This window comes from Poecilia reticulata, chromosome 23 (genome assembly GCF_904066995.2).
Source record: "Poecilia reticulata chromosome 23, P_reticulata-male-v2, whole genome shotgun sequence".
NCBI lineage: Eukaryota > Metazoa > Chordata > Actinopteri > Cyprinodontiformes > Poeciliidae > Poecilia > Poecilia reticulata.
Genome location: NC_088852.1, coordinates 4,205,972 through 4,232,960, shown reverse-complemented (window position 1 = coordinate 4,232,960; position 26,989 = coordinate 4,205,972). Strand labels below are relative to the sequence as shown.

At 39.9% G+C, this 26,989-nt stretch overlaps 1 protein-coding gene and 2 long non-coding RNA genes across 4 annotated transcripts in view; 2 read left to right on the top strand and 1 right to left on the bottom strand.

Moving 5' to 3' along the window:
- chrm2a (cholinergic receptor, muscarinic 2a) overlaps window positions 1–9,484 on the bottom strand; it is an 84,130-nt gene extending 74,646 nt beyond the window's left edge. The window contains exons 1-2 of one of the 2 annotated variants that reach the window (XM_017302827.2): window positions 9,137–9,484; window positions 7,802–7,958 (exon numbers count right to left, since the gene is read on the bottom strand). The gene's annotated coding sequence lies outside the window, so the exon portion shown is untranslated. The remainder of the gene's footprint in view (window positions 1–7,801; window positions 7,959–9,136) is intronic. The other variant, XM_008400395.3, reaches the window with a different exon arrangement.
- Window positions 616–11,692, top strand: LOC145550240 (uncharacterized). The gene is made up of 3 exons (XR_014086160.1): window positions 616–2,634; window positions 10,428–10,868; window positions 10,985–11,692. It is a non-coding gene; the product is annotated as an uncharacterized LOC145550240 (long non-coding RNA).
- Window positions 11,693–11,868: 176 nt separating this feature from the next.
- The window catches only part of LOC145550239 (uncharacterized), a 77,166-nt gene continuing 62,045 nt past the window's right edge, over window positions 11,869–26,989 (top strand). The window contains exons 1-4 of the long non-coding RNA XR_014086159.1: window positions 11,869–12,206; window positions 12,448–12,724; window positions 15,528–15,639; window positions 16,437–16,566. This is a non-coding gene — a long non-coding RNA (uncharacterized LOC145550239). The remainder of the gene's footprint in view (window positions 12,207–12,447; window positions 12,725–15,527; window positions 15,640–16,436; window positions 16,567–26,989) is intronic.

Genomic DNA, 26,989 nt, shown 5'->3' with positions numbered 1-26,989 from the left:
CAGGCGATCTGTGGTAAATCATCGAAACGTATTGGTAAATCGAAAGTTGTGTGCAACAAGAATCCCTGCTGCCTGCTTTTTCTTTCTCAATCATCTTTTGTATCTGGTGTCGTTTTCTTGCTTCCAGCATCAACTCCAAACGAAAAGCAACCAAAGTCTTTTTACGGTTGGCTTTCGTCCCCTGAAATACCGAGCTCTCTCTCCCCGTTGGCTAATTGCTTGTTAGTGCTCCTGGCCAACAAGAAGCAAAAGCCACACAGGGCTACTTCAAAAACGCCCACGCGCGCAGCGTCTGCAGCGGCCCACTGAGATATTAAGGCGCTCTGTCGTGTTTGTGCCATTTACGTTACGAGAGATGGGGTTTCTGTTGTTAAGATTTAAACAGAACATCCCAATCTTAACCCAACGCTTTCTTGACTTTGTGTCCTCGTTACCAAACTCTTGTTGAACTGTTAAAACAAAAACTTTTTGTGTGAATGCAGTTTGAATTCTCTGTGTTGTTATTTTGGTCCCAGATGTCTTTGAATGTTCTGTCATGGAGGTATTTGGCTCTCTGGCAATTTGTAATCGCTTCTCCCTGTCGAGCGCAGGTGACAGCAGATTGGTCTAGTGAAATCTGAATGCTTCGTGGAACAAATGATAACAGTCCAGCCAAACACTTGAAGTGGCCGTCTGGAATTTTCTGGCACTGAGGCTCCGAGTAATTGGGAGCTGGGAATGGAGGCCCGACATTAATGCCGGATGAGCGACAAGACTGAGGAACACCTGAGGTTTTTGGAGAGCGCGTCACATTTGGAGGAACCTCCAGAGATCTTTAGAACGTTGCTGTGAATCCTCTGCTGCTGCTTCGATGCTGTTCAGATGCAGGAAATAAAATGCTGCAGAGAAAGGACGATCCAGTTCAGCAAAGTTCGTCCACCAAGGATGATCTGCATCAAGCTTGATTAAAAAGAAAACCCCGCTCTGCGACGTGAGTAATAAGGACAAACAGATTAGAACATTTTGAAGCTCTGGGACATTTTTACGTTCTCGTCTAAGAGGCATCAATCCATGTCCTGCAATTCAATATCACAGCAGAGCCAAGAACTAATCATTGGTATGAATGCTTCTTTGAACCATTGCCAAGTCTGCCATTTTTTATACACACACAAATACGGTGTGTGTTTCATATTAAATGTTTCAGCTTTAATTTATAACTTCAAAAATCTATACTGTAACCTTTCTGAAATGTAAACATGTAAACCTTTCTGAAATGTAAACAGTTGACCGGAAATATTGCAACCCTGATTTGTTTAAATATATAAACATGTATAAACCCACTCTAGAAACATAAACAGTTGTTTTATCAAGCATTAATGGATGATTTAATTCCTCTTTAGACTCTAAACCTTTACATTTGTACATAGAAGACAATATAAAAATTATTTCTATTTTATTACAGCTGTTTATCGAACTTTCTTTTTTAAAGACATGAATAAATATGAATATTGTGATTATTATCTCTTTCTGCCAGGCTAGTTAAACAATGGTGCGGAAGTAGACAGTGTTTCTAGCTGATGGATCATGTTAATGGAGTAAGTGGTGGTAATGGTCCCACAGAACATGATGATGCGGATCCTTTCAGCTCAATACGACATTGAATGAACACAAAGTTGCATTGTGAGACAGTTGATTGCCCTTTTCATTGAAATTGCAGGCTGCCACCAGGAAACAATCCCAATATGTGGAAAATTAGTTGTATTGCAAAGGTGAAAGGACTTGGCAGGAAATGGTAGGTGTATTATAAGCCTGGCGGGTCACCAGGCTTTATTTGTGCCCCCACCAGGCTTGACATTGTTAATTTTTCATTTTATTATTGCCTTTTTAAGACTCTATAGTTGATATTTAGGCATTAATCTTCCAGTCTTCTAATAATGCATAACTATCAAAAGAGCAAGTGATATTTTCAAATTTCCTGTCATCTTAAAACATGTCGGGCAGCTGGATGAATAACTTCCCTAGCGCCCCTAGCACCGGGCTTAGCAAGTTAACCCTGAGCTAGATTATTGTTTTGGAGTTATTTCTAAGCAAACTGCCTATTTTGAAGCTGTATCAAATTTCCTTTCAGTGTAAACCTCAACAAAAGTCGGTACATTGTTCAACTGAGAGTCATTCTCTCTTTCTGCTTCCTGCTCTCCCTCCACACCTGCAATCCATTAGCTAATCAGCCCTTGTCTTTTAGTCTGCTGTATTTTTACACCTCTCTTTCCTAGTTCCTCCTGTTACATCTTGTCATTTTCCTCCTTGTACCCAGGCTGTATGTATGTAAGTTCTTGTACATGATCGTTTTTTCTTTGAATATATCACCATCTTCTCAACGCTCCATTCTGTCTGCGTTCGGGTCCACCGTATGAGAATTTGTGAAACCACAGTGGCAACATCAGTCTTTTCTGAAGCCTTACTGAAACAAAATGGAGCTGGAGATGATTTAATCTGCAGATGGTGAGAAAATCAAATAAAAAAATGTGCCAGAACATGTGAAATATCCACTAATATTCTTATCCACAGTGATCCATAAATGTGAACGTGGGCTTGATGGATTCTTTAGACACCATAGGAAGAAACTGACAGGAATTGGAGATGATACAGTTTGAAGTAAGTATTCCTGTAGAATGTAATTTACTTGAAGTTAAGTTTTATTATAGAATCTGAATCTACATGCTGGACAGAATTACTACCTCTAAATGTATTCAGTGTGTTCATATGGTCTCCTTTCTGCAAGCATATTCTGAAAGTGAAACATTAAGGGTTAAAATGGGCCATTTTGTTTACAACTAGTTGCACTTGCTCTCATGTGGAGTCAGTATCTGAATTAGAGACAAAGTGTCGATTTACGACGTCTGAACTGGTTCCAGAGCCATGAATGCCAGTTTAATCACAGATCCAGTTCCTTACCTGTAAATTCATTCACAGGCAGATGGTGAATCATATCTTAAGCACCGTTTTCCAAACACGTCTCTACATGTTGCATTTGAAATGTGAGCTTCATGTTTGAGCTCATCCTGACAGCAAACTCAATTCTTACGCCACTGAAACCATTCATATGTTGGTGAAATATGCTGACTGAGTGCTTAAGTACTTCTTATTCCTCCATTCCCAAGTCCTTTGTTCCAAATGCAATTACTTGGGTTTGTTTCATCTAACACTCTCTGACTACAAGATAATGACCTTAAGGAGGAATCGCCCTCCTCCCATCCTTTCCAATCAATGCCACTTCATGCAGTGGTTTAGCGGCACCTCATAAAGCGTAGCTCTGCAGTCATTCAGCGTCTGATAAGGAGGATAACAAAGGGTATAGTGGCCACTTGTCCTTCCAGCTGAAAAAAACGGCCTCAGCATACGAGAATCTGAATGCTTTGAAGTGAGGAAATTGCAACGTGTCGAAATTTAAGGTTAAAAAACCATTTGCAGTTCTGATTATAAGTTTATCACTGAAGCATATTAAATTGTGGCTTTGAAATTATGTTTTTGACATTTATTTTACACTGATAACAGCAAACGGTGTAACTGAATCTTAAAAGTTAAATGCAAGAACGTGAACATAAATATACAGGAATATGAATTAAATGTATGAAATCATCGAAGAAATGTTAAATGACGTAAACTTTACTGGCAAACGATCTCAAAACGAAACGCATAAAAACTTCAAAAGAAATTAATAAATAAAAACAAAGTTTTTGACATACTGTATATCTGTCAAAAAAAGAAAAAAAGAAAAGTGCAACAAAGTAATTTTGGAACTGCAGTGAAACGCAACGTGAGCCGTTATCCACAAACAGAAAGACTAATGGAACGGTGGCGAACCAGTCCAAGAGTGACAGGCGAGTCAAAATGACTCGACTCACCCAGAAGGCCATTAAAGGAATCCAGAACAACATCCAAAGCACTGCAGGCTTCATTTGCTCCAGTTAAACTCAGTGTTTATGATTCAACAATAAGAAACAGAGACTGGGCAAAAATGGCAAAAGCAACAACAACAAAAAATGAATAAAACAAAAAGACATCTCTCAAGATTTTCCAAAAACATACTGATGCTGATACTGATCAGACTTTTTGGAAAGTATGTGAACTGGTGAGACAAAATTGGGACTTTTTGGCGGATCTGTGCCTCGTAACATCTGGTGCAAAACTAACACGGTAATTCCAAAAAATATCGTGCCCCCAATCAAATGATGGAGATAACGTTAAGATTTGAGACCACTTTGCTGTTCATGACCTGGAATACTTGATGTAATAACTGGATCAGCAGAAAATGTGAGTTAAAACACCCTTCATCTTTGAGGTAGTGGTTGGAACCAAGTTGGCATAATCACCTAAAACATTTAGTGAGCCACTACTTTTTCACAGTCAAGTGGACTGGAGCACAAAAACACACAACATCCCAGCCGGTCGAATACTCTTCAGCAACTTGCACCTCAAACACAAACTTTTTGATGCCCTCAAGAATTTTTACATTTCCTTCCCACAGTTGGTTCCTCTATTGTTCACAAGTTGGGAGCTTCTGAAAACCTTCTCCTTGTTGTGCTTTTTCTGCTCCAAATTAAGGTTATTTATGTTTTTTTCTTTGTTAGTTTGTTTGGAATAATCCAAGGCCTAATCACAGAGGAAGCTGAAACTCTAGTGCCGTTAGCCATCAGGCTAAATGTCTTCTGGATAATGAGACACAACCAAGACTGAGTCGTTTAGTGAAAATAACCAGAATATAATGTATGAAGAAGTCAATAGAAGGCAGTTCACACCTGTTGACATCTAATCAAGCATGGTGGTGGCAGCATCATTCTGTGGGACTGTTTCGCTGCCAGTGATACTTGATAATTACAAAATCTAGGTGAAATAATGAAGATAAAAGGATTGCTGGAAAAGTCATCAACTTTACCTCAAATCTACCGCTCTCTTGCTTTTGAAAAACTAAAGAAAAGGAACATTAAGCCTTTAGAGGTTTTCAAATATAATGGTCATGTGACCTAGGTACACTTTTTAAAGGGGCATTTAACCAAATAATAATTGGAAACTAGTCTATCTTGGAGCTTGTACGCACCTCATCCTGTGAGGTCTTCTGTATCTATTTATTTCTTTTAGAATTTATTGTGGAATTCATTAAACGTGTTTGTTTGATCATAAATCCCCTCCTCAAAAAAAAGGGAAAAAAAATGCATCATTAAACGCTCAAAGGCGCATGACGTTTATGGTCACAATGACTGCATGCAAGCGAGTTGAACTGCAGCTGGACATTCATCGTGCTCATCCAGTTCTCCACATATATGTGAATGGTATGTTTACTGTTACGCAAAACCACTTCACAGAATCTCCTTTCATCCCTCCCTTTGGATTTCCATACATTAGTCAAGCCATTTTTCTGCTTCTGCCAACGTGACAGCGAACAGAGCCCCCACCCTCCACCCCCCCGACTCATCCACACCAGGCAAAAATAAAATTTTAATTACGTAAAAAAATAAAACAGCGGTGTAATGACGGGGAAAAGAAAGCGATTAGAGCAGGAGCTCGGTGGCGAATACAGAAGCCTGCTGTGGTTGAAAGCGTGATAATTAGACATTCCTTTCTGTGAGTGCCAGATACAAAGATTCGCTAATGTGCACCGAGCACAACCGGGACGCTCGTGTCCATGGAATAATGTCTAAATTTAACTTTTGCAAAAAACGCAACCTGGTCTCGAACACTGATTCCACAGCTGCCAAAAACACAGATTTAGAAATATGTGTTCAATGTGCATTCATGGTAAGTAGCAGCTCTGGCATGAGCCTCCTCCTTCTGTCTCTTCTCTCTGTATTCCATATGAATGTTGCCAAGAAAGCAAGTAATTTGCACTCTTTACACGTTTGGAAGCACAATCACGGCTGACGTCTTCATATGATGAGAACCACGTAAAACTGAACTCAAACCTGCCAACATGAGTTCTGTCCACAGGGGGCACTGTGCTCCACATTTAGGCTCATAAACGGGCAGATGATGACCAATCGTCACCTTACTTTAATCTGTGATGACCAAAGCGTTTTTAACACGGGTTGAATTGGGGCAAATCACACAGCTGTCCTTGGAAAACCTGAGCAGGTTTACAAAGTCTGTAACAACAAAGACAGAAAACTAATCAAACGGCTTTACAGTCACGCAGCAAGCAGACCTAATCCATCACCATCAGCGTGGAAGACGGGACGATAAGTGAAAATAGACAGCAGAAAGTCCAGGACGCGTCCTGGAAGATGCACGGAGAGAAAGCAGCAGAGATGAAATGCAGTGCAGAGACGTGGGTTGAAGCAATAGAAAACAGCCAAGAGGCAGTTTAGTTCATGATGTGGAAGCCCCACCTCTAACCCAACCAGGCAAGCTACAGACCCAGAAAAGAGCCAAACCATCCAAAGATATCGGCCAGTGTCTGAGATTAAACGTTGATTGGGAATGATCAAATTTCCTGGTACAGTTGCGTCAACATTTTTGGGTCATTTTTTTTAAAAGAAGGGTGAAGACATTTCTAAAAAATGTTGCAGTTAGGAATGTTAAACAGAAGGATATATACTTTAGGTGGCCAATGTCTTTCAGCTGTAGATAATTACAAATCTATTTTATTGTAAATACAGGAACTTGGTATATGAAGGGCAGCAGCCATAACGAGTCCCTTGATGCTAGCTCCTAAAGCTAACCCTCGCTAGGCTAGTAGGCTTTAAAACTACAATATGAAGTCACTTTGGTTACAAATGTAAGTTGCGTAAAGTAAGTGGATACGTTTACTTGTCTTGCATTTAAATGACCTTTAAGGAAATTAAAAATTAGTCCTGACAATTTGAGTATTAACCAGACATTACAGAAAAGTACATTTACATTCTCGCCATACCACTACTCAGAAATCGATTAATAAATCGCATTAAAACTTTATTTGCAACATAAAGTAGTAAGTGTCAGATTTTCTATGGTTTCTTGTGAACCTCTAGTTCAAACACAAAAATACCTGAAGTTGGTCATTCTGAGCTTACTACGAATTCCTTAAATCAGAGTTTGAGATTTTAGACACTTTTATTCTATTTGTTGAAACACTTTCAGTGTTTTTTTAGAATTCATTTAGCTAAGTGCAGTTTTTCTTTTACTACATATTTACTTTTGTAAAAACATAAACACTGTCATCTCATGTTTGTATTTGGTACAAATTCTGAGGAGGCTCCTAGGACCCCAAACTTGTTGATTCATGACCCATAATTGGCCCTCCGACCCCAACTTTAGAAACATTGTTCCAAATGGCAGCAGCTTGGATTTCCTGATTATAAAGTCCAGCTATAAAAGCAGAACATTAGTACTCCAATCACAAACGTCTTATCATTCCCTTTATGAAATTGCAGAGCTGAAACTCGACCTTCCCACATGCCATGCATCCGTGAGACACCCAGGCGACACCAGCCCACTCTTCAAACAAGTCCAATTACAGCTGGGAACTCAAAGTCAAGCCATTCAAGCTCATTTAAACGCACAGCACTGGGTCAAAGTGAACATACTGTGTTGCTTCTGCTGTACAGCTCCTCTAAGCAAAGCATTATAACCTCGAATCCCTCAAATTTACATTTCGTCAGATGCCCGAGTAGCTGTTGGAATAACACAATAATTGTCCTTCTTATCAGCAGAAGCAGAAATGATTTCCTCTCCACATCCATCCATCCAGCAACAAGAGTCATCAATTCCATACAAACCACTGAATCATGCAAATTCAATTTTCTTTTAGCATCTCAGGGAGATAAAATGGTCAGACTCTAAAACCTACCTCAGCCACCACCACCAGCCGCCCCGCCGCTCTGATGATCGCAGCCAACACTGAAAACGAAAAATCTGCCCCCTTCCGCCAGAAACCATCGAGCTGCTCTGAGTTGATGTTTTGGTTAGAAAAGAAGTGAAACGCGGTGGAGCCAAACGCGATGACGCTAAAAAGGAAACAGACGTCTGAGTGAAAATGAACATTTCTCCCTGTTAGATTCATTGAAGAAGAAAAAAAAACTACATGTATCTATTTCAGTGCATGACTTATATTTATGATAAACAAATGCAACCGAATGTGAAAGACGTGTTGTTCCAAATCCGGTCTGTTGCGCCGTTTTACGCACATCTGGCGCGGCTGCGACGCAAATCTTCTCTATTTATCCCATCTTTTTTTTTAAATGACCTTAACGATTCTTAGTACAAAATTTACCATCACTGCCGAACATTTGGAGGATTTAATCGGAATCTATAATGCGTGCGCGTCTCTTTGAAGCGTCTGTTTGGACATATATACAATAAAATGATCTTATTAAACACCACTAAGCTTTCCGGGTCTGTGTTCGGCTGCTGTACATTCATGGATTTAGGTTTAATGACACGGCGGACACCAAAGGATGAAAACTTGATTCTGATCCAGTTGGTTCATGACAAATAAAATAAGTTTGTTACATGCGAGGGCGCGCGTGCATCCAGCGCGCATCGAGAGCGCAAAGAAATTTAAATAAATAAATAAATCAATAAATAAGCAAAGGAAACATCTTGTAAAAGAAGTTCAGCAGACTGGTTGGGAATAAACTGACAGGCTGATGTTTCAACCTGCTTCAGACAGTCAGTGTTTGGGATCGCGCGCAAATTGTGCGCAGAGAAATCCATTGAGAAAATTCGCATTTGCACAGATTCACAAAATGCACCACGTCCATCACCGGAGTCCGGAAGAGGCTCCGTATGGCAGCTGAGGATCAAACATTCCACCGACATCACCGCTAATCTCATCAGTAAAATGTCGTAAACTTGCACACCTTCGTGTTTTTCCCCCCAGCTAAGTTACAACCGAGAAACGGAGAAGAACAACAACTTCGGGAAATTCTGCAATATTTCTTCACGACATTGTCACCATGGATGCTAATTAAACTATTTGAGAAATGTGGCGGTCAGCATCTGGAAAGTCTGAGCTTCCAGGCTTACATCCTCCTGCAGAAATGATCCACGCTGTCAGGAAATAATATTTTTTTTTAAAAGCGCTCAATTTGGAGCTTTTAGATGAACCAGTTACTGGATGCGCCGGGATGCAGGTCGGCTGTTGCACATGAGTGACGGGGGGGGGGAATAGATCGAAGCTTACCCGAGCACATGCCGTCCCGATGGCGTCTTTTGGGTCGCTTCATGCCACCGTGGCTGCATGTCTGAGGACATGCTTGTGGAGACGAGGTTCTGGAGACGAGAAGCGCGTCGGCTGCACAGGAGAGAGGAGAGGAGGGGAGGGGAGGGGAGGGGGTGGAGGGGGCAGAGAGAGAGCGCAGGGGAAAGTGAAGAGGGGAGATGTGAGAAGTGAGCAGGCATCTCCAAGACTGCGATGAGTCTGTTCTTGTCATATATGTTAAGGAAGTAGAGACGGCGCGTGGTTAAAATGAACCAGGTCAAAGGTGAAGTAGATTTGGATGTAGACATGCAAAATCACAATCACTGCTCACCTTTTAAAATAGAAATTAAACTTGTAGGGGGAAAAAACTGCACCCAACAAGAAAACTCTTAAATGTAATGCTTTATTATTTCTATTGCACAGTGGATATTGTTCCCTCTGGTTTGATTAAACACGTTGCTTTTAATTAATTAAGCTATGACAAAGTCAAATGTGTATAAATATATATTTTGTTTTTTTATTCACGCTTACTTTTCATTATTTTAATAACTGCTCAAATCGAGATTAGTAGTAAAAAAAAAAATGATCAGAATGTTTTACTGACATCTGCTGGGGGAGAACTTAATGCTGTTGTTTCCCTCTGTTAGCGCCGCTGGGCCAGACCACCTCACAGCAGATGGATCCCCATAGCATGATGCTGACAGCACTATGTTTCACCCTACATACAGATAAAAGCCACTAATCAGTTCCTGCCTCATGTTTTCTGAACAGCTGTAACATTATGTTCTCATTTCTGAACTCCAACTTCCATTAACTTATGCAAAACAAAAACAAAAAAGCTATGGGAAACTTGGTGATGACCTCAGGCTCTGCCTTCCTGAGCACAAAGATATAATATTCCCCTTTCACAGTTAGTTTCAAACACCTGAACTAATAATGTGTCAGTCGGAGCTCATCTGGAGGACATTTCTGTTTTATTCTAATGAATGTGATCTAAAATATGTATTCATATGTGTTCAGATTTAATCGAAATGTGCCATTCTGTGTCAGCAGTCAAAAAACAAAATGCATCAAGTGGAAGTTGCTTAAGTTTTGCAAGTCTGCTCTAGTTCAATTATTTAACAATGTACCTGCAAAATCTAAGACGGCAGTCGTCTGAAAGGAAGACAGCTTGGATGTGAAACGGGAAAAATGAGGAATTAAATAATGCACAAAGTACAGGTTGTTCTCATCTTGTCACAGATGTTTGACGCGTTTTGACGTGTTTTCACAGCGCCAGAGCAGCTCCAGGAAGGCTGACGCCGAATCTTATAAACACGACAAAAAGACCTGTCTGCTCGCGTTCGGAAACCTGAAGACCGGAGCCAAAAACGCAGCGAATTCACCCACCACATCCTATTCACAATGCATCTGCAGCACATGACTCACTGTTTAGGCAAACAAAATGTCCATTACTCATGGAAGAGTGTGCATGTGTGCATGCTGGTGCCGACAGCAGTCGCCTCATTGGCCGTGGACGGATCACGTGCCGCAAACGCTCCTGTGTTATGCTGATGAACAGGACGGCCTCAAAGGCCGGCTTGAGTGCACCGCAATTAGTTACAGAAAATCACAGTTTTAATGGACTCTGTTTCTGCTAAACTAAGGGAGACGGTGAACAAAGAGTCATCTATCATGTAAATGGGAAATGCATCGGATATGTGCATATGTAGAGGTAAGTGCTGATGTACTTTTTTCTTTTATGGCGTCAGGATTGTCGGGGCGTTTTGTTTTAAACTCTGACAGCAGCTTTTTGCTCATAACTTGTAGATTTTCATCTTTTCCTTCCAGGATAAAGTGATGTCGTTACTGTCCATCAACACGGAGATGGAGATTTGTCTTCGACGGGAATCATCTTTACATCTGCAAACTGAAACGCCACAAATAGACGCTATAAAGCAACAAGTTCACCGGCTTGGATCCAATAAAGACGATCAAACCTTCGCTAAAACAGAAACAAAAATATCTGGAAATAAGTTGATTCATGAGGAATAAAAAGCTCAACAAAATGAATGGATTTGTTTTGACATATAATCACGTTTTCACAATAATTTACTAGCCAAGAAGGTTCAAATCTATTTATATTATCTCCAAAATAAGCTACAAAGTAATCTCCACAAGTCAAAACTTTATCTGAAAAACAAGAACACTTAAGATGTTTATTTTTGTGGATGTCATTTATCATTGGGCTCTTTATAAGAGAACAAATCTGCAGTTTCATGATCAATTCAACGGGTAAATTCTAAAATTTTATTGAAAAGTTTGAGCCGCTTGTAAGAATTACTTTCAGTTTTAATAGAAAATGAGTCATGAGAAGACCGAGCACTTCTTTTGTCTTTTGTTGTTTTCAAAAAAAATGTTTAAATCAAAATCAAATGTTATTTGTACAGCACATTTCAGCAGCAAGGCATTTCAAAGTGCTTTACATCATTAAACACAAAAACAAAGAGTCATGCAACATTGAATAAACAATCAAAAACATTGACAATAAATAATGCAACCTGGTTTGTGGAAGATTTCTCAAAGCGCTGGGAAATGAAGGAAAGCTGGCGGTCATAAAGAGGATGACCTCCAGGCCGCCAGAGGTTTTACTTTTAATTTTGAAAAAGTATTTCCAATAAGCACCAAGGTCACAGCATCAGCAGATCAGTCAGTATTACAGCTTTTTTTTTTTTTTTTTTTTTTTTTACAAAAAAAACTCAAGTTTTAGTTCAATAGATGCAGGAAAAAAACCTCATAAAGTTTAGTTTCAATACCTGAATAGTATATTTACAAATAAAGAAACACAATGCGCTACTGTAATTATTTTACACAAACTCAAATAAATACAGATGAAAAGAAATGCAAAACAAAGTGAGTGAAATCAAACCACAGATCCAGTGCGCCTCCACGCTCCTCATTGGCTGAATGGTCTGAGCCAATCAGAGGAATCCCTCAGCTGAGCCCGTTTCCGGTCATCATGTCTGCTCTCTGTGGATGTTTCCTTCAGGAAGTTCACCTCAACGAGAAAGAGGTTAGTGGATAAATAAATAAATAAAAAAAGGGCGTGTCGTGAAACTTAGGTCTCATTTTCTGGTTTTAAAAGTGATAAAACATGATAAGGTGTAAAAGTTACCTGCGTTTGAGCGCCTGATTGAAAAACTACAAACTAATTTCAACCTGTTTTGTGCAGCTACGCTAATTCACAAATTCACATTTACTCCAAAACTTGAAACTTCTTTTTCCTCATTTTGTTCTTTTCCGTCCGTTTCCAGCTCAGCTGTCACACTTCAAATCTGCATTAACTCCGCCGATCTTTGAGCTTAACTGCTTTCAGTGAAGTTAAAGTCTGCTGCCAGTCACTTATTGATTACTGGGCTGTCCATCAATGCACCGCCGTCAAGGGGCTCCGACTTCAGGCTGAAAAGCATGAAGTGCCAATTTATTAAATGCCAGGAAATAATCCTCATGATGTCTTGCAGCAGCTCTCCAACAGTGAAGGTTTAGTGTCTGGCAAGGAGCATCTTTGGGTGAAGAACAGAAATCAGACTGGTCAGTAATTGTCCTCATTTCACTGATAAATGTAGGTTAGAAATTGGATTTATATCCTAACCAGAAATATTGAGTTGGACTTGGTTTCCCCATTTCACGTTGTCCAGTTTCAGGCCAAACAGTTAGAAATAATTTTCCAACCAGAATGTGATATGCTTTGAGTTCTGTAATTAGCTCCAGCTGTTCGTTTTCTCCTCCATTGCTCCAGTGTGTGTTTTTGTCACTATCTGCATTCCCTCTGACCACATGATTGCACAATTTGATATTTGAAAAATACATTTGTATAATGGAAAAATTTTAATTAAAAAAAAAAAGTTTTGACGCTTAAATGAGGTAGTGTTTTTTTTTTGTACTTTTTTTGGCCGTAATGAAATTGCAATGCAAACAACTTTTTCGCGCTACATGTGATCAACCAGCATCCTGCTGCATGTTGGATCCTCACAACAACTTACCAAATTATGACATGGATGTCATCTCAAAGATATATTTGTATCTTTTTGTTTGATGGATGGTATCTGCATCTTTTCAATAAAAATCGATTAAAAAAAAGGTAGGACTTTTGTTACAAGTTTTTGGTAAATCACTTTTCTTTATCTTTTTTAATCTTTTCTGGATAAATCTTAACAAAAAACAAACCAGAGGCAGAAAAGAGAGACGACACATTGGAGGTGAAATACAATAAACAGAACCAATTGAGACGACAGTCGAGCCAAAATCCAAGCAGCCGTCACACAATTTGACGCACCAACTAATTAATGACCCTCCTGATTCAGCAATGAAATGACAGTCTTCATTTTTCTGAATCATCATCATCGTTGTTCGCTCTCAGAAATTACATGTTTTTCTCGTCCTCGGGTGCAAACCTCGCCTCTTTACCTCCGCTTCCTGTTTGCAGTCGTTTGAGCGAAGGGAGTGTTGTCTATGCATCAGCCATTTTGAAGTACGGTGGCTTGTCTCCTGCTTGTCTAAGACTTGCTGAGCTTTTGGATGTTTGTGTTTGGCAGGCCCATTAGCATGGGAAAAGCTCCACTTCATCAGGACCCGACACCCCAGACACGCCCAGGAATCCTAAAAACCTTCTCCGTTGCAGTTTTTTTCCCTGTTTTCCCTTTCAGCACCGAAACTAATTTAGCCCACTATTGCACATTACTCAAATTTGTAATACTCGGCTGTATGTGCATTTGAAATGTGTCATTTATAACTAGCATGAGAGCTGACTTTTAACCCCTCTTTGACAGGGTTGTTTCTTTCCTCTTTAGTTTTTGATTCAACCAACAGGGTGATGCTGCTTTGGCTAAATTACACAGAAGTGCTAGTTTTAGCTAGAAATGTTAGACATTATTGTCTCTAACTGGGTAAAAACACAAGCAAACTGTTTAAATTAAACACGTATCTTGTGAAAAGAAGAAACTGCATCAGTTCATCTGGAAAGGTGTCACATTTAAACCAAATATGGTGTAAAACACACTTAAGCACTATTTAATAGTAAAAAATTAATACTGAAAAAATATCTACTTTCTTACTTATTTCTTTTGGGGTTTTATGTCAAACCTAAATGTTTCAGTTAATAAAATCTAATTTATGTCTGGATACAGTTTGCAGTTTTTATGATCAAAAATTTAGAAAACCCCCTAAACTGTGTGGGTTTTTTTTCTTCAATCGTAGTGGCAACAATTTAAATCAAATGTTATAGTTTTAGTTCAGCCTCATTGGATGGTTCTTGAGTTTGACAAACATCTAGTTGGATTTAAATCTGAAGTCAGAGTGGGGCCTCCCATCAGATCGTTTCCCTGCTTCATAACCCATCTGTGCTTGACATTCAGGTTCTTCTTCATGTTTTTCCCACAAAGAGAGAAATTCACGGTTCCTTCAAACAGGGCGAGCCGCAGCAAAGCAGCGCCACGCGGTCACCGTGAAGCTGGGCCTGAGTGCCTTCTCACACCACTGTACCATATTTCTAACCAGCAGTCTGTTCAAATAACAGACCGCGGTGGAATTTCTCTTCAGCCGAACCGATTCAGTACAGCTTGTTATGACTTCTGCTGTTTATCTCATCAAGTCTTTTGACGGTTTGCACAGAGCGGGTCGGTTCTACCCAGCGTTCAGTTCCTGCGTCCAGCTGATTGGTTCCCTGGTCCAAATGTCTGTGGTTGCGTCTCGTTTTGCAGCAGAGAAATCTGTTGGAAAACGTCTGGAGGAGGGTTTTCCTTCTCCTCCCTCTTTAGATGCATTTCTGCTGTGTCTAATAATTTAGATAGAGTCTGTAGAACTTGATCACAGGCTGTTTTAGTCCTCGGACCAACCTGAGGCACTGGTTTCTTAGGGCCCTCACACCACCAGGGGGCGCCCATGAGCACCAAGCTAGTATGATAAAAATGTTTCTATTTTTAAAATAACATTAAATAATATAAATTAAGTGTTACTAAACATGGAAAAACGATTTCCAAATTGAAAAAAATGGGATTGTTTGCAAAAAGGAAAACCATTAGTAAAAAAAAAAAAAGCATGAGATACAGCAACCTGTATTTGTGCATCACAATTATTTATAAAGTCTCAGTATAAATACTGTGTTTTAAAGGACTAGTTTCCACTGATTGATCAGCTGAAATATAAAAAAGTGGAAGATTTGTTTTGAGTTGAATGAAAGTGAGCTCTGCAGTGAAATGTGTGGAGTGACAGATTTAAAATCTGATCATCTTGGATCGTAACAGATCAAGTATTTTATAAAACCTATGATCAGGTACAGCCTCTCTGTCACTCTGAGTTTTCTCTTATTCGTTCTCCTCTTCTGCTCTTCCCAAAGGGACTCGGTTGGCTTTACGTGGAGGAACGTTGATTTTGTGCTTTGGATCCCTTGAACAAACCTCCCAGGCGTGTAGAAGAGAAACGGCACCACAGACTTCCTGCACCTGCAGGTCGGTTTCAACTTCACCTTTTGTTTCACACTAAACTCACCTGAAGCGTTCGAAACCGAAACGTTTGACAAACTCCACCTGTTTAAGCTTGTGACATTAAAGCGGCTGTTTTCATTTTTCTTTTGGCATCAACTAGTGACATTATGATGCAACTCTTTGTAACTAACATGCAGAATGAATTCAAATATCGATCCAGCGGTAAATATGGACGATTTAATGGAGGTGAAGAGTTTTCTGGAATGTCTTCAGCACAAATAAGATTAAATCATTTCCTCTTTGGTCGCACAAAATAAATAAAGCAGCTTTTATTACAAAAGAATGGAAATGAGATCATGACTTGCAGAAAAAACTTTAATATGCCACTTTATCTTTATATAAAAGTGAAAATTTGTTACTTTTACAACAGATGTATCTTTGAGCAAGGAAGGTGTTTTCTATGTGTTTTTTTAAGCTCACGTTCTCTCTATAAAGAAAGGGATTGAAGTGGCTTATCTAAAATGCCTGGGGTTAATTGCTCTCAGTCCAGGATCTGCTTTTGAATGTTTCCACGTCTCCAAATTAGTTCATTAGCAATTCTTTGCAATTCTTTTATAGTGTCTTAATTGAGGGTAATTAAGTGAAGTGATGGTATTAGTGGATTGGTGGACAAAGCATCAAAACCTTTGCACAGGGTGTAGCATACATGAATATGTCATTAATGGTGACACTCAAGGAAAAAGAAAAGCCTCCAACCTCTCTTTGTGCGACGGCTTCAGATGGGCACCACGCATTTGCCTGAAACGCTTTTTGTTATTTAGATAAGTGGGATAATTGCGACGACGGCGAACGCTGCTCCAGAGTGCAGATGTGCAGCAAAGCTGCGGCAAAATTGTGCAAACTAGGAAGATTTGACTCGGCGTGCGACGCCTCAGAGACCCGAACCGTTCTGTAAGTATTTCTGATCAATTATCAAATGCAAAAAGTATCACAAATGACTTTCTGTGATGATGGTGCAATCTCAAATTTAGTTCAGTTGTGGTGGCAGTTCCTGCTGTAGCTGGTTGGATCTTATTAAATACGATAAAATACAGTACAGATACAATCACATTTCCTCGCAGTCGCTTCATATTTGTAACGTTTTTCTGCTCACTCAAAATCAGATACTTATAAAAGTACCAAGAATCAACAGCTGTAAAAGAACTGCACTAAAAAAAGGCATTAATGCTGCTGCTCCGACTAGAAGAGGATAATAATCATTTATTACTCCAATACACAATCACACTAATGCACAACGGTGTCGTGTTTCTATGGTGCCTCTTTATACTACATTGAAATGAAAGGACATTTTCTGATTCTATGCTTTATGTTTCTTCATAATCACCTTCGATTTATGGTGCATTAATATACGAAGCGATTATCTTCAAGTCAAACTGACACAAATGAATCGTTTTCTTGATTTATTTGTGGATTTGTCTATTCAAATTCTTTTTATTTGTGTTTTATATATATATATATATTTTTTTTTTTATCTGTGTTGTGGTTTGTTGTTTTCAGCAAATTAGTTATTGTTTTGTTTTCAAACAGTTTTTGTTTATTGCTGCACCTTTTGGCAGCATCTTGGTTATTATGCACTTTTCCGGTTTCTGTGTCACGAATTTTGCTTCGTCTAGTTATAATAACTGAAGTTAGACTGGTTTTAACTCCATTAGATTAAAATTATGACAGTAAAAATGTAGAAACAAAAAAATAAATATTAGGACATGAAGGTAGAGAGTGAGATTTCTAAAACTGCATGAGATTTTCCATTTGGTGTGAAATGTGTTGTCTGTCACTGGGCACATTTCACAACAAAAGATTTTGCCTACAAAAGCTGAAAACTGCAGTCTGAACCTTTCAGTGCATCTCTGAAGCTTTTTGCAACATTCATGCGTTCAAAACAAGTCTGGACGGACTCAACTGTGCAATAATTCGATGATATTTTTCATCTCAATCTAAATCAAATTTGAAAGAAAACACTTGAAAGGAAAGAGAAGCTCAAGATCAGCCAATTGGAACATAAACGGTGCTAAAACTTTGAGTCATAAAGCGGCGTTCCTCAGGGTTTACTCTTGCAAGACAAATTGCCTTCACTTGTAGTGGTGACAACTGAATGGGAACGAAATTAACATCAATTACGGGCATTGATGCTAAAAACACAAACCGCTTTGATCTGTAACCTTTGAGCTGAAAAGGCGGCTCCGTGTGAATGGACGCGGTCAGTCAGCCCTGTCCTGGAACCCGTCCAGCCTTCTCGTTGCTCTCGCAACAAAGGCCAGCGAAGAAAACGGGACACACTTGTCTTGGCTGCCCAGGCTGCCGGTTTGGCTCTCCTCCAGGTCTGCGCCGTCGAAGATACTCTGGTTCCTTTTCCCGGCGCGTCCACCTATGAGAGCCGTGCTTTTTGTTTCTGCTGATGGTTTTTGTAGCGTCTGAAAACCTTTTTCAGCAATGACTCATCAGGATAGCTGCTTTGATTTAAAAAAAAAAAAAAAAAGGACCTTAAGAGGCAATTTGACCTTTTGTTACCTGTAGCTGAGGTGAAAATACTCGTATTAAACGTTATAAATCTTTTGAGCGAACAGAAATGCATCCCCTGAGAGCAGACGGACGACATTTAAAAGTTAAACGTTTGTTTCTTTAAGTATCATTCATCTTTTCCCCCCTCGGTGTTTTACAAACTTCCATTTTTTCTTGCCTAAGCTTTTTCACATCTGAAAATGGCAGCTCGTCCCCTCCACCCCTGCATCCCCCGATGAAGTGTAATTTGCTGAAAAAGCAAGTCTAGCTGTTTGATTGTGACAGGAACCGTCTCTTATTATCATTTAGAGTATGATTACAGTTAAAACTCTGCAGGCATGAGCTGAGGAGTCATCAAAACGCTTCCAAGGTTACAGAAGTTTTCGTCTTCATAAAATCCCGTAGGAACGTCTCTGCTTCTCTCCAGCCATATTTTTTATCTGAATAATCAGTCATTATTGTTGTGGGTAAATACAGTTTTATGAACTTGCTTTTGTGTCGGAGACTTTGCTGTCAGGACGTTTTTGATGAGCAGCCATTAAAGCTCGCACGGTTTGGTGTTTTGGTGCATAAAATAATCATTTTTCTGCAACTTCTGGCTTCTGTTGTGAGCTACAAGTCAGAACACAATTGAAAAAAATAACTCATAAAAACGACTCGTCAGTTTAGGAAGGATCACACGAGACGTGGCAGCTTGAGCAACAACAAATGTATGTTTTGTGAGTTTTGTTCTTTCCTTTCTCTTTTGGAAATTAGTCTTGCACATCATGTTTCCAAAAGGCCGGCTCGTGCACGCCGCTTTGTTCACAAAATGAGATTTCGGCTAATAGAAGTCCGCTCATTCCTGTAATCAAATCGGCCGTGTGACGAGCGCCGTCGGCTACGGCGACAAAATGAGGGGAGCTTCGTAATTTGGTGCAAATTATGAAGGACTGCGCAGTAAAATGGTACCAGATCAGAGATTATCAGTCGAGCGCGGATCCCTTTGTCTATGAATGATAGGAAATTGAAATTGATTATGCCAAGTGGAGCAAGAGCGCACAAATAAGATTGGTTGGAAATTATTGCAAGTGAATGGAGGAGAAAGCAGGTTGGAGAAAATTGTGCTTCCTTTTAGTGTTTTTGGGGATTAGACTCTGGGTGATTGTCCATCTGTATTGATCTTTAAAATCTGTTAAATATAAGAGAAATCAAACCAAAGAGATTAAATAAAATAAAGTAACAGAGGACATGATTACCAATACTTTCTCTTTGAACCTTGTCGGAATGCGTCGCATTAAGGATATGTTTTAAAATACCAGGACATTTTCAGTAAGAAATATTTTCTTCATACCTGGAAATCTCAAAAGAGCCAGAGCATCCAGAGATCTGATGAATGTCTGGAAGTACTTCCTGTGATTATGATACCAAAAGAAAACCCAAAGGAGAATTAAAAATGATTAAAATAAATCTTTGTTTTACACAAACGACTCTGTAAACCTAAAAACAGAACGTAAAGACGACACTGAAAAGGGAATCATTTGGTTTTTGACTGGGACTACTTTCTTGATTTTACAATCTTTTGCAAAAATATAACATATATATGCAAAAGTATGATGTATTTTTAAAGATCTTATCTCGAACTGACCCCCTAAATGTCTTTAAAATTACATAGCTGGGTGTTTAAAATAAAAAAATCTAATTGTGAGCAAGGAACTGAAGGCCTTTCACGGCTCAATTGAGGTTCCTGTGAAAGCAGAGGAGGAAAGGCAGCTCTGCAAAGTGCTGGCTGGCAAACAGCCAACACAACCGACTGCAACGCAGGGGAAGAAAAGGAGCTTGAATTTTTGGCAGAGAGGACAGATGTAGCAGTCGAACGGCTCTTCCAGCTGCTGCATCTCTAAAGAGGTGGTAGCTTAAACATGTCGTTTTGAATGTGAATATTTAAAAAAATGCTCAATTAAAGAAAAACTGCTAACCAGTGCTAGGAACAGGAGTGACGTCCAAAACCTCCTGGAGTTTTCCAAGGGTGAAAGTGACGCGTAGGATCCTGAATCAGCCCTGTGGGACGTCTGAGCAACCTGAGAAGGGAGGAAACCAGGATCTGCATGCAGGTCAGGGGTCGACTGCCTCTGATCCGGAGGAGCCGCGGCCCCGCAGCCTGTGATCGGCGAAGCCCCCACATCCTCTGAACGGGGCTCCGGCAAACTGTTCAAGTGAAAAGTGCTGCCTTTACAGACGCAGAGCTTCAAAGTGCAGCGACGAAAACTACAAACACAAAAGGGACGCGGTGAGGGATGGATGGCTTAGCAAAAATGCAGGGAGAATTACAAATATTTTTCCAGTGTCAAACGGAAGTCAAATGCCAGACTTCCTGTGCTTTTTTCAGAACCCCAAAATTCAATTGAACCCATTCGCTTTCGCACACTCACAGCTCAGGACTGGATAAAACGTGAGCCAGCAGCCTGACCGGCTGCAGACTCAATCCAGTCGCTGCATCTCCGTCACCAATGTGCACAAATATCCTGGCAGTTTTTCCATTAAATAAGAAATGCAATTAAAATCTCATCAAAATCGCAATGTCATTGCCATGATCCTCCAGCCACTTCCTGTTTTCTTCTTTGTGGTTTGCGCCAGTAGTAGCATCTGGTTGTTGATCATGTGGTACAAAAAATGTCTTTTCATTTCAGGTTTGCAAAATAAACCAATCTTGACCTCGTCCTAGTAAAAACAGTTGTTTCCCTTAAGTAAATTTATTTTCAAAATATCAAATTGTGCAAATCTGGTCAACAGAAACTAGAGTGAAACTCTCAAGCCGGCTGCATTTTGCCGCATGTGTTGAGAAGAAACTCTGGGGGGAAAAAAGGCTAATCTTTGATGGGTTCAGCCCAGAATTGCTGAGGAACTCCAGCAAAGGTGGTTTGGGTGCAAGAAATCCAACTTTGGCATCGCACATCAATAAGTTAAACCCTGCAGATGGGAAACATACCTGATGCCTTTTGCGAAGCTCTGAAGGGAGTTAATCAGCTAAAAATACAGACAAGCTGTTCAGAATAAAATATGCTGTGGAGGAAATGGTGATTAATTTTTACTCTTCCTCGCAGGCAAATATTGCCTCCGTTAAACTGCAGCTTTCCAGTATTAATAGTAGTATTCTGAATAATTTAGCAGATGTAACTATTAAATGTAGAACGGTTAATGAAAGGTTTTACTTCAAAGTTGCAAAAGTCAACCTGTTTGAGGCTCTAAAAGGGAAGAAATTATAGCCGTTACAGAATATTGGATGGCTTTGTAGTTTTCCGTTTACATAAAAAAACTTCATCCTTCTCATACAAACCACAGCTTGCATCGATCGAAATATCACCGTGTGCCTCCACTTCCTAATCAGACTAAAAACGTGATTCTGATTTAAGAAGTGAAGAATCAACGCACCTTCTCACGTTGCTCTGCACATGTTAGCGTTTCAAAGCTTCTCCTGCGAGATGATGATTCACCAGGACTGTGGTCTGTTTACATCCCACGTCCATCACCAAGTATTGGTGCCAAAGCCAGCAGTGGGGAACCTCAACAACTCCTGTAGATGAGTGTCTACCCACCCTGTGGCTGTTTTTAGAAACCAACCACAATGAATATTTCAGTATAATGAGGACGAGATAAAGGGAGGCTCACTGGAGTTGGGTACTTAATGGCTTCTAAGTTATAGATGAGCGGCCGAAAGGTTGAAGCCGATGTGAAAACTCGAGAGAGAGAGGCATTATTCTCGCAGCGAGTTAATTGGTGCCGCCTGTTTGTCTCTGGGTGTATTTTCAACCCTTAATTCTGGCTTTCCATCATCACAGCAGTCTATTTCTTATTCGTTTCCAGCTTCATTCTAAAAGACACTCAGATCAGGTTTTTAACCAAAACACTTTGGTAAAAACGAGAGCAGTGTATGAAGTCCCTCCAAAAGAAAAACAAATCCCGACAAAAGAATTATGTGCTTAAAAATAAATCTGTCTGGCGTAAAAAGAGCGTATAAGACGTGACACAGATCATTCACAACGTCACTGGCATCTCTGAACTGTTGGACAAGAACACGACATGTTTAAAAGCTGCTTCCTGCTGGTTGAGAGTAAATACTTTGATGCTTTGATGCCGCCCCGGTCTGCGCTCTGTTTGCTTGGGCCACGTTCAGCATCATGCAGTCCTCCACGTTCCGTTATTTATCCGAAACCGTGAATTGTTGTCTCAGTCTGTCTGCTGGAGCTCTCATCTCTATCAACTCCAGCAGGATTTATCAGCTTATTGTGCAAACAGTTTGACACAGAAACAAGATCGATGGGAAAGCTTGCGAGAGTCAGAGGTGCAGGAGAATACTACCGAACACGACTTTTAAGATTTACTTGGAGTAGGACGAAAAATGGTTTGCATTAAAAAAAAAACTGCAAACGCTACTCAATAAATTCGAATCTCGTCAAAAAGTAAATTAAATTCAGTAATTTAGTCCTGAATGCTGAACCATAAATAAACACGGTTCACTTTGTGCTGCGTCAGGAAGTAGCTTCAAGTCAATGACGTCACTGTTTTTGTTTCCTATTCTTCTGAATCTGAGTGTAATTTGATCTCCATCTCAGCAGCTTTTGACTTGTCATCATAATCCCAGAGATGTAAGGAGACGCCTCATACAGTATGAGATAATGACCCAAACATGTTAGCCAATCTCATGCCAAGTCATGCAGATGTTCTGTTTACGACGAGGAAACAATAATTTATTTATTAATAATTAGCTTCAGATAAATAATTTGAGTGGCTGTGATGGCAGGAAAACTTATTTTCTGATTAATTTTCAGTCCAGCTCTTGGCTTTACTGGCAGCTGCTTTGTCTAAAAAAGTCAATCCTCTTCCTCTGCTGGCTTTTTGAATGTCTGAAGACTCTTTAATACATGCTGTCTGGAATCAAGTGACACACGTTTTACGTCTCTGACGGATGCTGAGCGTGTCGAAGAAGAAACGCATAAGTTGAAAATAAACTTGAGGCCTTTTGCTTCCCCAGATTGATGGATGTAATCTAGCGAATTGTTCCTATGTAACTGGGTAAAAGCGCTTCCTGCTCCGTTTGCTTCTCCTGTTTCTGTCCGAGTCTTTGATCAGCCAATCAGAAAGCGACTGTGGGAAATGCTTCTGCTGTTCCACGAATCAAAGACATGAAATATTCGATCTTTTTCCACCACATTTTCATAAACACAGTGGAAACTCAGTCTGCTTGTAGATACGGAAAGCATAAAGTTTAATCTCACGCAGTGAATTTATTCAATAAAAGTACAAACTTAAACAAATAAATACCTATAAAGTTAGCTCATTTAGCAATATCTGTAACATGATCACCTGTGATTTCTTTACACTAAAAATCATATTTTATAGCTTCAGTGACGTTATCATTAATCCAAAAGTTACTTTAAAGGGTTTTAGAAAAGATTAAAATGTTTGAGAAAAGTTGATCCAGTTCAATAAATAATTATTGCTGCTGAAAAGCGACTAAAACCTTCTGCTTATCGTTTATCACAAAGTTTTATTTGCTGTGCTTTTGCATGGCAATTTGGGCATTTGGGTCTGACTGCTCAACCCTAAAATGATCCTCATTACCTGAAGCACAGACCAGAAGACAAAGCTTTCTTTAACAGCTCATTATATGAGAATCCATCTGACAGATTATTTTAAAAAAAAAAGTCTAAGTTAGCAGTTTCACTACATTATTTGTTTAGAAACAGCAAAGATCAGGATTATTAGAGAGATACTGTTATTTCCTCACATCCTGGTAATTTTTTTTGAAAACTGCTCATGCTCAACTGTGACCCACCAACAAATCCTCTCTTCTTTTCTTTTTTTTCTTTTTTAAACTGTGTCTAAAAACAGATCCAGGGTCATTCCTGCGTCTGTCTGCATGCTGCGTCTGTTTGCATGCTGGGTTGCTTTCGGTCTGTTTGGTGTTCGCCCACGTTTGTTTACTGTACTGAAGCTCATCCACTTTCCAGTCTCCCTACTTGATTGAGGTCCAGCTTTTAGCTGGCAACATACAAAATAACTTACAGTAAAATGTGCGAGCTCCTCTTTCTTTGGAAAAAATCGCAATGAATATTTGATCAAGTCGGCATTTTTTACTCGAATTCTGTTCATTGATGTTGAAAAATGTCTCTTCTTCTTATACCTGCACTGTTTTCACCCAGATTTGAGGAAAATATACTTTGAATTCTGCGTTTATAAGCATAACTTTGCTTCATTTAAGTGTTTTGTTGTTTCATTTACCTTTTTTAGCTGCTTAATCTTTGATTTTAGTGGATTCCTTGTCGAGTGATTTCAGATGTTTTGACCAGCCAGTGGATATGATGAATGCATAATAAGGTGTGAAAGCACATATTGTTGCACATTTTCTCAATAAACACCATTCCTGCCTTTTCACACCTTCCTACTTCAACGCTTTTATTTAGTTACTTTAAAACGAAGCCAGAATCAGCCCATGTGTGGAGTTTCTCCTTTTATTTAATAATATCAGTGTGTGGAAGTCTGTCTGTCTTTTGCACGCCCACTCGTCATACCTCTCAGGTCTCATTTAACAAGTTTGAAAGGGGGGACAAATAGTGGCGATGGGTTTCTCTGTGGTGCGTTTGGCAGTGATGTGGTTCCATCTGCAGTCACGCGTCTCTATACTTAGACATGCTTTGCTGCTTTGAGCAGAATCCTGCACGGGCAATTAGAGTGAACAGTTGTCTCGTTTAAAATTACAGACCCCAATCAGATCGTCTTTTTATTTTTCTGGAAATCTGTAAAAAAAAAATCCGTCTGGGGCTGATGGGACTGAAAATACTGTTTCCTGGCATTCTGCCCCAGCAACTGGTTGATGCAGAGTAGCGTCCAGTTGATGTTTTGAGGTATTTTATTCTACTCTTTGCTCCCAGTTCTTACTGGTGGATTTTTTTTAATGTTCATTCCCGTCCTGCTCACTGTAGTCATCCTGACAGGAAGTTCCTTTAACCTGATTCTGCACCAAAAACCTAATTTTGCTAATAGAAATTGGAAGCAGGCTGTGCTGTAACTTATCAGCCTCAGTTAAATCCTATTTTTCCAGTTATTTATGGCTACATACGTGTCATAAAACTTAGATCTAGCTCACTCATTGTCTTAAAAACAAACGGCGGAATGTAAATCAGTTGCGAAAGCTGAGATTTTGCACACAAGCACAACATTTTCTTTTCCTGTGAGAAACAGACACTCGAACAGTAGAGGCTGTAAGCACATGAAATTTGACTAACCAGTAACACGTGTAAACAAAAAACACATTTTTTAAAAACTGCAAACATTCCTGCGATACATGAATTAACATTTTGTAGCCACATGAGCTTCCTTGGTTCTCTGGCAGTGATTTCTGAACTCGGGTCCCAGATAATCGTCTCACTGCTTCTGGCTTTCTAAAGGCTGGAGCTACAGCTCTGTACCGACTGCAGCAGCTAGCTTGTGTCTGTGTGGCTGTTTGTGTCTCTGATGTTCTGGCCGTCCAGCAGGGACCAACTTGTTGCCGACTGCTGTGACAGACGACGTTCCTTCTGCAACCCTAAACGGATCATTACACTGTAAATAGGGAAACTCCAGAGGAGCGTTGGTCTTTCCCGTTTAATTTTTAAGTTCCAGTTTTTGCATTAAAAGATTTTTAGTCCTGTTACAACAACAAACTTCAATGTGTAAATAAATAGTCAGCCAAAGCATCATGACTACTTCCATGTTTGAAATTATCCTCAGAATCATGTCAAACAATTCCTGTTTGTTTGTAAATGTAGCAACATGTGAAACATCATGGACTCTGTTCAGACTGGACACTAACAATGTACTTTCTCCATGTCTGATCCGGTTTAAACAGGATTTTTCATCTACAGTTAAGGAAGAAAATATGGTGGCCCAGCATCAAGCATGTATGCCTTGTGTTCAGCAATCAAGCAGAGGCGCACACACACACACACACACACACACACACACACACACACACACACACACACACACACACACACACACACGCACGCACTGAGAGGCGAAGGAGGTGATTGATTAGCTGCAAAGCGTCTGAGTACAGCTGGATGTGGAGGCTTTTGTGTATCTGTGCATCAATATGAATAACATGAAAAAGCAAGTCCACAGTATAGACTCCTTATTTTCTAACATTTGTAGTTATAAATGTGTAAAATAAAAAGCACAGTCAGATGTGTGGCTTTTGATTGCTCCTGTTATTTCCACATAGAGGATTTGCATTGAGAATTTGCAGGATTTTTGCATCATTTGCTCCTGCTAGTCCTCATGATTACAGCCGGTGGAGTGAGTAATAACAGCTTAACAAGCAGCTTTGTCGATATTTTTTAATGATCAGCGCCAGGCTGACAGTTAATTGTTGTGCTGCGGTGTCAGTTCTGGTCTAAAAACCGAACGGCGTCAGTCTGTTCCTCTCACTCTGCAGAGATGAGATGTCAGAGGACGGATTCTGAGCAAGACTCGGGGTTTTGGAAATTAATCTGGAACCACAAAGTCACAGAGGTTTTCCATCCCACATGATCACAAATTATCCATCCATCCATCCATTTTCTTTACACCCTTGTCCCTCAGTGGGGTCGGGAGGTGCTGGTTCCTCTCCAGCTAACGTTTCGGGCGAAAGGCGGGGTCACCTGGACAGGTCGCCAGTCTATCGCAGGGCAACACAGAGACACACAGGACAAACAACCATACACACACACACTCACACCTAGGGGCAATTTGGACAGACCAATTAACCTGATAGTCATGTTTTTGGACTGTGGGAGGAAACCGGAGTACCTGGAGA